The sequence below is a fragment of the Polypterus senegalus genome, chromosome 9 (genome assembly GCF_016835505.1).
Source record: "Polypterus senegalus isolate Bchr_013 chromosome 9, ASM1683550v1, whole genome shotgun sequence".
NCBI lineage: Eukaryota > Metazoa > Chordata > Cladistia > Polypteriformes > Polypteridae > Polypterus > Polypterus senegalus.
In genome coordinates, this window is record NC_053162.1 from 9,118,903 (window position 1) to 9,129,168 (window position 10,266).

Here is a 10,266-nt window from a genome sequence, read left to right on the forward strand (position 1 = left end):
GTTTGCTCTCTCCACATCTCTCTCGACGGTGGCACCCCGCTTCAAGCTGCAGCCAGTGATGATCTTCATCCCATCCCACACTTCCTTCATGCTGTTATGTTATGATGGCCATGCCCAAGAGGCCATTAAAGGCCTGGAACTGACCAGGAAAAAGCTGGGATTGCTGCAGGAAAAGGTGTTGGTGAGGCCAGCAGGGGGCACTTAGCCTGTGGTGTGTGTGTGGATCCTGATGCCCCCAGTGTGGTGACGGGGACACTGTGTTGTAAAAATCACACTGTCCTTTGGATGAGACATAAAGTGGAGGTCGTGACTCTCTGTGGTCATTAAAGTTCCCTGGGTATTCTGGGTATCTCAATGTCCTGGTTAAATTATCCATCGTAAGTGCAGCATTTGACGCCATTAATCATGAACTCCTCCTGTCACGTCTCTCTGCTGTAGGCATCTCTGGCTTTGCCCTGCAATGGCTCACATCATATCTCTCTAGTAGTTTGCCACACTTGGCCGACGTAAACCCTTCACCTCACCTGGTGTCACGTGGTGTCCCTCAGGGTTCAGTCTTTGGGACGTTACTCTTTCAACTTTATATCCTTCCTTTGGGTCAGAGTATTCGTAGACACGGCCTTAACTTCCACTGTTATGCAGACGATGTAGTGTTATACCTTAGTACAGGATGGATTAACCCTAACCCTACCGTTATCTTAAAATCCACAAAACGGGGCCCTGAAGTTAAGCTGGAATCTCATCTCGGGGGGGCCCTGATGTTAAAATTTGAACCCTTGCTTTTTTTGATCTTCTCTGCCCCTGTCCCCACCTCCCAGCACACTCACTGACTCTTAAGCTATGGTTGGAAAATCACTTTCTCAAACTTAATGCCAAAAAGTGTTACTGGTAGGTCCAAAATCCCAACTTTCTAAGGCATCCAACTTCTCGGTTTCGATTGATGGCACGCTAGTCAAACCTGCTCCTGTCCTGCTGAATTCTTAGTGTTTTGTTCGATTCATCACTTTATTCTAAGCTACACATCAGGTCTCTGTCCAAAATTTCCATTCTATCATCTCCGTCACATTGTCCGCCTCTGTTCATTTCTGTCCTTTAATGATGCTCAGACTGACTCTGGTCCATTGTTTGTCACCATGTTTACTGTAATTCCCTCTTCATCCGCCTCCCTTCAAAATCAATACAGAGGCTGCAGTATATTCAGAACTCCGCCGCCACACAAAGCGTCTGCTCACATCTCCCCTGTTCTCTCCCAGCTTCACTGCTTACTGGATCCATCAAGGATTCAATTCAAGATTCTGCTTCTCACCTTCATAGCCCTCCATAACTTTTGTCCCCCTCTACCTCACTCTGCTCCTTACACTCCTTGTCGCTCTCTCAGGTCCTCGCGCAGTCGTCTCCTTTACTGTCCCACGCTCACCAGACTCTCCGCTCCTTCGGTGTTACGGCCCTTCCTCCTCACGCTCTCCGAGTTTGCTCCTCTTTCTGCACCTTGAAAGGTCAACTGAAAACTTTCCTCTTCTACGAACTTTTGTCTTCAGTGTGTAGCAGGGATACAGAATACCAGTATGTGTGTGTGTGTGTGTGCCGAGTGCGCTTCATTTCATCGTCCCGTTCACTGTCCGTTATGTGTGCGTCAGTGAATGTTGTCCCCGTAAATGAAAAGGGGAAGGATGATGGAGTGAGACCGCAGCGCCGAGATGGAGATCGCCTGTCAAACTCCGCAGATACATCCGGGACATTCTGTATTTTAAAAAAGAGGAGTGGGAGAGAGAGAGACATCGAGGAGTGAAAAGAAGACAACTTACCCGTTCATTTATCAGCTAAGGCTGAACAATATTTTGGTTATATTTGGCCATTAGAAAATCCCGTTTTATAATCTTAGCATTAAAGGTCACCTTATAATTACACAGCTTTAGTAAAATGAAAACAAGAGAATGATAAATCAAAAAGCAATAATTAGCAAAGAAACAAAGATAACGGTCCTGCGGTGGGTTGGCACCCTGCCCAGGATTGGTTCCTGCCTTGTGCCCTGTGTTGGCTGGGATTGGCTCCAGCAGACCCCCGTGACCCTGTAGTTAGGATTCAGCAGGTTGGAAAATGGATGGATGGACAAAGATAACTGGCAGTAACGGTGCGATCATTGCTTTAGTCCACTGCTTGCTTTTTTTCAACATCCGATTCTACATCACGACAGCCAGAGCCGAGTAACCCCAGGGTTTGGATTCATCCCAACCATTGCCAGCATAGACGTATACAGATAGACGCCGTATTCACTGTGTTGCCCAGTCGACGCGATACGTCAGCGCGTCCGCCATATTGCGAGTGGCAAAAGTGCCATTTAAACTAATACAGGTAGACGTGGAAACCGGGTTTTCTGATGAAAAACAATAACGTTTTAAACAGTATCGTTTACATGCGATTATTTATATCCATTTCTACATTAATAATGGCAATTATTAAATAATTATTATTATTAAATAATTCCTCCAGTATAAGTAACATTTCTCGGACTGCCTTCTTCCATTTTCGAAACATTTCTAGACTTCGTCCTGTTCTTATGCAACACAGTATTGAAGTATCGTCAATGCCCGAGTCACCTCACGTGTAGATTACTGTAATGCTATTCTGGCATCCCACAAAAACGTATCCATCGCTTACAACTTCTTCAAAATTCTGCTGCCAGGATAAGAACCTGCTCTTCTAAACCCACTGAACATATCACACCGATTCTCTCTCGACTTCACTGACTCCCTGTTAACTACAGAATACAATACTAAATACCCGCTCTGAACATTTAAAGCTCTCCACACCTCACTGATCTCCTCCAGACTGGCACTCCTCTCGCTCACTCAGATCCTCATCTGCAGCTCGACCTTCTGTACCACACGTCAGACTCAGTGCTATGGCAGCCCGAGCGTCTCTCCTGGTGCTCCTCAACTCGGGAATTCTCTTCCCTCTCATATTCGTCAGCTCGATTCAATAACACATTCTAAAACTGCCCTCAAAACTTATCTTTACAAACTGGCATACCAATTGTGAATTTTGCACTGGTACTGCCAGTTATCTTTGTTTGTTTGCTAATTATTGCTTTTGATTTATCATTCTCTTGTTTTCATTTTACTAATGCTGTTTAATTTTATTGTAAGGTGACCTGGAGTGCTAAGATTATAAAGCGGGATTTTCTGATGGCCAAATATAACCAAAAAATTGTTCAGCCTTACCTATGAAATGTAATCCCCCGGGAGCGTACAGCGGTTTGTCCAATCCCAAGCAGCGCATTACTCATCACTTCACTCCACAGCAGTGCCACTCGCAATATGGCGGCGACGTTGACGTACGAAGCTGCTGGTCATGTGGCGTCTAGTAATTCTATGGCTATGATTGCCAGGACTTATCACGGTGAGGTCGTTTTGTTGTCGGGAAGGAGCACAATAACATTACAGCCAGTATGAATACCGCCCGACTTTATTAACGTTGGACTCGTTTATCACCACATTTCACTTGCGGTGTTTAAATAGTCCACGTTTGGATTTGTGTTATGTGTTTTTATTTATTGTTCAGGCCAGCGGTTCTCAACGTGTGGGGCGAAGATCTGAAAAAAGAAAACAAGAATGAAAAATATGAAGAAATAATCTGTTGCATCCAAAACAAATGAACTTAAACTACATTCTGGTACTAGAATAGTAAATATAGAGTTAGATAAATGTCGATAAAAGTTACGTAGGTGTAATAAAATATGCATCTACATTTCAAAAAAATGTTAGGGGGGTCGCGAATAAAACTGTTATGAAAACTCGGGTCACAAATACTTAAAGGTTGAGAAACGCTGGTTTAGGGTCAATGTAAATAATTATATAGTCGTGTTCTTATATAATAATTAAAATGTTTTAATGACCTCTTGGGCACGGCCATCAGCAGTGTGTCTGTTTGTGGAGAGAGTGTCGACCTCGTCGAGAGGTTTACTGACCTCGGCGGTGACATTCATGTGACTCTTCCTATGAAGTCAGTAAACGGATTGGGAGAGCACTGGGGGGTCATGAGGTGGCTCTCCTGGTATCTCTGAAAAAGGACGAAGGTCCAAGTCTTCAGAGTCCTGGTGCCCCCTGTCTTGTGAGTCATGGGCGCTATCCAGTGACCTGGACTCCTTTGGTGTCTCTTCGGAGAATCCTTGGGCACCGCTGGTCTGACTTTGTGTTGCTCATGGAGTCCCGAATGAGGCACATGACCTGCAGTGTGAGGGAGCGTCAGTTACGGCACTACGGCCATGTGGCACGATTACCCGAGGGTGATCCACCTTGTAAGATCCTCATTGTTGGGGACCCGAGTGGCTGGACCAGGCCAAGGGGTCGCCCACGTAACACCTGGCTGTGGCAGATAGAGGGTCATTGCCAGAGGGTGGGACTGGGCCGCGTGTCTGCCTTGGGGTTTGCCAACCAGGATCCTGAGCTGTTTTGTCGTGTGGTGGGTGCAGCAACACTCTGTACTGGTGCAGACTCCCCGACTTGATATCGTAATTAGTCACTGGTGTCTTTGGGATGGTGGTGGCACACACACAGTATCTCATAAAAGTTAGTACACCCCTCACATTTCTGTAGATATTTTATTATATCTCTTCATGAGACAACACTGAAGACATGACACTTTGACACAATGTAAAGTAGTCCGTGTACAGCTTGTATCGCAGTGTAAATTTGCTGTGTCCCTCAAAATAACTCAACACACAGCCATTAATATCTAAACAACAAAAGTGAGTTCACCCCAAGTGAGAAATGTCCAAATTGTGCCCAGAGTGACCATATTTTGTGTGGCTGGCCACCATTATTTTCCAGCACTGCCTTAACTCTCTTGGGCATGGAGTTCACACGAGCTTCACAGATTACCACTGGAATCCTCTTCCACTCCTCCATGATGACATCACGAGCTGCTAGATGTTAGAGACCTTGTGCTCCTCCACCTTCCGTTTGAGTTTGCCCCACAGATGCTCAATAGGGTTTAGGTCTGGAGACATGCTTGGCCAGTCCAGCACCTTTACCCTCTTGGACGTGTGTTTGGGGTCGTTATCATGTTCAGTTTCTGAAGGGAGGAGATCATGCTCTGCTTCAGTATGTCACCGTGCATGTTGGCATTCATGGTTCCCTCAATGAACTGTAGATCCCCTGTGCCGGCAGCACTCATGCAGCCCCAAACCCTGACACTCCCACCACCATGCTTGACTGTAGGTAATACACACTCGTCTTTTTTCTCTTCACTTGGTTGCCACCACACACGCTTGACCCCATCTGAACCAAATAAGTTTATCTTGGTCTCATCAGTTCCAGTAATCCATGTCCTTAGTCTGCTTGTCTTTCTTGTGCATCATCTTTAGAAGAGGCTTCCTTCTGGGATGACAGCCATGCAGACCAATTTGATGCCGTGTGCGGCGGGCGTGCGGTCTGAACACTGACAGGCTGACCCCCCACCCCTTCAACCTCTGCAGCAATGCTGGCAGCACTCATACGTCGATTTTCAAAAGACCACCTCTGGATATGACGCTGAGCACGTGGCACTCAACTTCTTAGGTCGACCATGGTGAGGCCCGTTCTGAGTGGAACCTGTCCTGGTAAACCTCTGTATGGTCTTGGCCACCGTGCTGCGGCTCAGTTTCAGGGTGTTGCCAGTCTTCTTATAGCCTCGGCCATCTTTATGGAGAGCAGCAATTCTTTTTTTCAGATCCTCAGAGAGTTCTTTGCCATGAGGTGCCAAGTTGAACTTCCAGTGACCAGTATGAGAGAGTGTGAGAGCGATAACACCAAATTTAACACACCTGAGACCTGGTAACACTAACGAGTCACATGACACCGGGGAGGGAAAATGGCTAATTGGGCACAATTTGGACATTTTTCACTTAGGGGTGAACTCACTTGTGTTGTTTAGACATTAATGGCGGTGTGTTGAGTAATTCTGAGGGACAGTAAATTTACACTGCGATACAAGCTGTACACGGACTACTGTACATTGGATCAAAGTGTCATATCTTCAGTGTTGTCCCATAAAAAGATAGAATAAAATATTTACAAAATGTGAGGGGTGGACTACCTTATGTGAGAGATATATCTACTGTATGTCAGGGTGCCCAAGACGTCGATCACGATGGTAGTGCAGGTCGATCGCGTTGCATTCAAAAAAAGATTTTTTTAGATGCTAGTCTATCATATATCCTCCATATGACATTTGCCACTTGATTGACATACAGGGCGGCCAGTCTGAGGTCTCTTCTCTCCTAACACACTGGTCATCCCGCACGCACGACTAAACGCGTGAGCTACTGCAAAACTCCGGCTATCTAAGTGATCTAGTTAGCCTTCAAATTTATATCGACTAAAGAAGGGATTTAAAAATAAATTGCTTGGGGAGGGTATGGGCTGAATGTGGAGTTGGAAGAGGATTTTTTTTTCTCACACAATGTCACAATCGAAGTGCGTTTGTCTGATCTGTCAATCTATCATTGCTGTTCCAAAGAAGGAAAATGTGGAAAGGCACTTTCAAACTGTTCATAAAAACTACGAAACTGACTTCCTTCTGAAAAGCGATCTGAGAAAGAGAAAGGAGAGGGAACTAAAATCGCAGTTAATCGGACAGCCGCCATTTTTCACTCGGCTGAATTCAAAAACAAAGGCAGACACACCGAAGTATCGTTCAGGGTGAGTCACGCGATCATGAAGCATAAGAAGTCCTTCCGAGATGGAGAGATAATAAAAGAGGCCTTCGTTGAGACAGATGGCTGGGGAGAAATTCCTGCTGAGATTTCAAGACCCCTGGAGTTTCTCCTCGTCATTAAAAATGCAGAATACAAGCAACTTAATAACGATCAATGGCTGCTAGACTTGGCATTTTTTTTTCCGATCTTCAACATGTTGAATGAGTTTAATTTACAGCTGCAAGGAAAAGAGAAAACCAGTCAATACGATTAGCTCAGTTAATGCTTTCAAACGAAAAATGCAACATCTGTCCTCAAAGCTGCAGCGCCTTGATTTGGGGAACATCGAAAACCTCGCATCAGAGCTGGAGACGCAATGGAAGGCGTGTGTGCAACTTGACATCATCCGCTACACAGAGCAGATTCTGACAGACGGGTTCAAGACTCGGCTTTACTCGAGCCAATCGCTACATTTAAGTGCCATCCATTTAGGGAAGACGTTCAGGGTGATTCACCCGCGTCAAAAATTGCAACATTTTCACCTAAAACTCCTCTACAGTGGACGATGAGATTTTGAAACCACAGGGTGACATTCAGCTGACGTCTGGGGCTCTTGGACAGTTTGGGAACTCGCAGAGGAGAAGGACCCAAACGTGAGGAAATGTGCCACCTCCTTGACTGCATGATATGGCTCTACTTATTCTACTTAGTGAGCTCCAAATACTGCAGTGACCAGAAATGTATTGACTTGTTATTGTGCCATAAAGGTTATTCAGTTATGTAAAGTACGACAACATATTTTATGTAGAAAGTGTGTACGCCTGATGAGCCCAGAATTAGGGCAAAACACGTGTCGCGTACTCTTTGCATTATTTGACAGTAAAACTGTTTCAGCCATTCTATGATCTGCTTCTTGCAACTGAAAGAGGGCACCATGGCGGACGTTTGCCAACTCGTGGGCCAACCACAAGCGTTACCTGGTAGGTAACCACCCATACAATCAGACTGTGATTCACACTACGAATGCCATGAACATATACACTCACCTAAAGGATTATTAGGAACACCTGTTCAATTTCTCATTAATGCAATTATCCAATCAACCAATCACATGGCAGTTGCTTCAATGCATTTAGGGGTGTGGTCCTGGTCAAGACAATCTCCTGAACTCCAAACTGAATGTCAGGATGGGAAAGAAATGTGATTTAAGCAATTTGGAGCGTGGCATGGTTGTTGGTGCCAGACGGGCCGGTCTGAGTATTTCACAATCTGCTCAGTTACTGGGATTTTCACGCACAACCATTTCTAGGGTTTACAAAGAATGGTGTGAAAAGGGAAAAACATCCAGTATGCGGCAGTCCTGTGGGCTTAAAATGCCTTGTTGATGCTAGAGGTCAGAGGAGAATGGGCCGACTGATTCAAGCTGATAGAAGAGCAACTTTGACTGAAATAACCACTCGTTACAACCGAGGTATGCAGCAAAGCATTTGTGAAGCCACAACACGCACAACCTTGAGGCGGATGGGCTACAACAGCAGAAGACCCCACCGGGTACCACTCATCTCCACTACAAATAGGAAAAAGAGGCTGCAATTTGCACGAGCTCACCAAAATTGAACAGTTGAAGACTGGAAAAATGTCGCCTGGTCTGATGAGTCTCAATTTCTGTTGAGACATTCAAATGGCAGAGTCAGAATTTGGCGTAAACAGAATGAGAACATGGATCCATCATGCCTTGTTACCACTGTGCAGGCTGGTGGTGGTGGTGTAATGGTGTGGGGGATGTTTTCTTGGCACACTTTAGGCCTCTTAGTGCCAATTGGGCATCGCTTAAATGCCACGGGCTGCCTGAGCATTGTTTCTGACCATGTCCATCCCTTCATGACCACCATGTACCCATCCTCTGATGGCTACTTCCAGCAGGATAATGCACCATGTCACAAAGCTCAAATCATTTCAAATTGGTTTCTTGAACATGACAATGAGTTCACTGTACTAAAATGGCCCCACAGTCACCAGATCTCAACCCAATAGAGCATCTTTGGGATGTGGTGGAACGGGAGCTTCGTGCCCTGGATGTGCATCCCACAAATCTCCATCAACTGCAAGATGCTATCCTATCAATATGGGCCAACATTTCTAAAGAATACTTTCAGCACCTTGTTGAATCAATGCCACGTAGAATTAAGGCAGTTCTGAAGGCGAAAGGGGGTCAAACACCATATTAGTATGGTGGTCCTAATAATCCTTTAGGTGAGTGTATAGTGCCTTACATATCTATCTATCTATCTATCTACAGTGGTGTGAAAAACTATTTGCCCCCTTCCTGATTTCTTATTCGTTTGCATGTTTGTCACACAAAATGTTTCTGATCATCAAACACATTTAACCATTAGTCAAATATAACACAAGTAAACACAAAATGCAGTTTTTAAATGATGGTTTTATTATTTAGAGAGAAAAAAATCCAAACCTACATGGCCCTGTGTGAAAAAGTAATTGCCCCCTTGTTCAAAAATCACCTAACTGTGGTGTATCACACCTGAGTTCAATTTCCGTAGCCACCCCCAGGCCTGATTACTGCCACACCTTTTCAATCAAGAAATCACTTCAATAGGAGCTGCCTGACACAGATAAGTAGACCAAAAGCACCTCAAAAGCTAGACATCATGCCAAGATCCAAAGAAATTCAGGAACAAATGAGAACAGAAGTAATTGAGATCTATCAGTCTGGTAAAGGTTATAAAGCCATTTCTAAAGCTTTGGGACTCCAGCGAACCACAGTGAGAGCCATTATCCACAAATGGAAAAAACATGGAACAGTGGTGAACCTTCCCAGGAGTGGCCGGCCGACCAAAATGACCCCAAGAGCGCAGAGACGACTCATCCGAGAGGTCACAAAAGACCCCAGGACAACGTCTAAAGAACTGCAGGCCTCACTTGCCTCAATTAAGGTCAGTGTTCACGACTCCACCATAAGAAAGAGACTGGGCAAAACGGCCTGCATGGCAGATTTCCAAGACGCAAACTACTGTTAAGCAAAAAGAACATTAGGGCTCGTCTCAATTTTGATAAGAAACATCTCAATGATTGCCAAGACTTTTGGGAAAATACCTTGTGGACTGATGAGACAAAAGTTGAACTTTTGGAAGGCAAATGTCCCGCTACATCTGGCGAAAAGGAACACAGCATTTCAGAAAAGAACATCATACCAACAGTAAAATATGGTGGTGGTAGTGTGATGGTCTGGGGTTGTTTTGCTGCTTCAGGACCTGGAAGGCTTGCTGTGATAGATGGAACCATGAATTCTACTGTCTACCAAAAATCCTGAAGGAGAATGTCCGGCCATCTGTTCGTCAACTCAAGCTGAAGCGATCTTGGGTGCTGCAACAGGACAATGACCCAAAACACACCAGCAAATCCACCTCTGAATGGCTGAAGAAAAACAAAATGAAGACTTTGGAGTGGCCTAGTCAAAGTCCTGACCTGAATCCAATTGAGATGCTATGGCATGACCTTAAAAAGGCGCTTCATGCTAGAAAACCCTCAAATAAAGCTGAATTACAACAATTCTGCAAAGATGAGTGGGC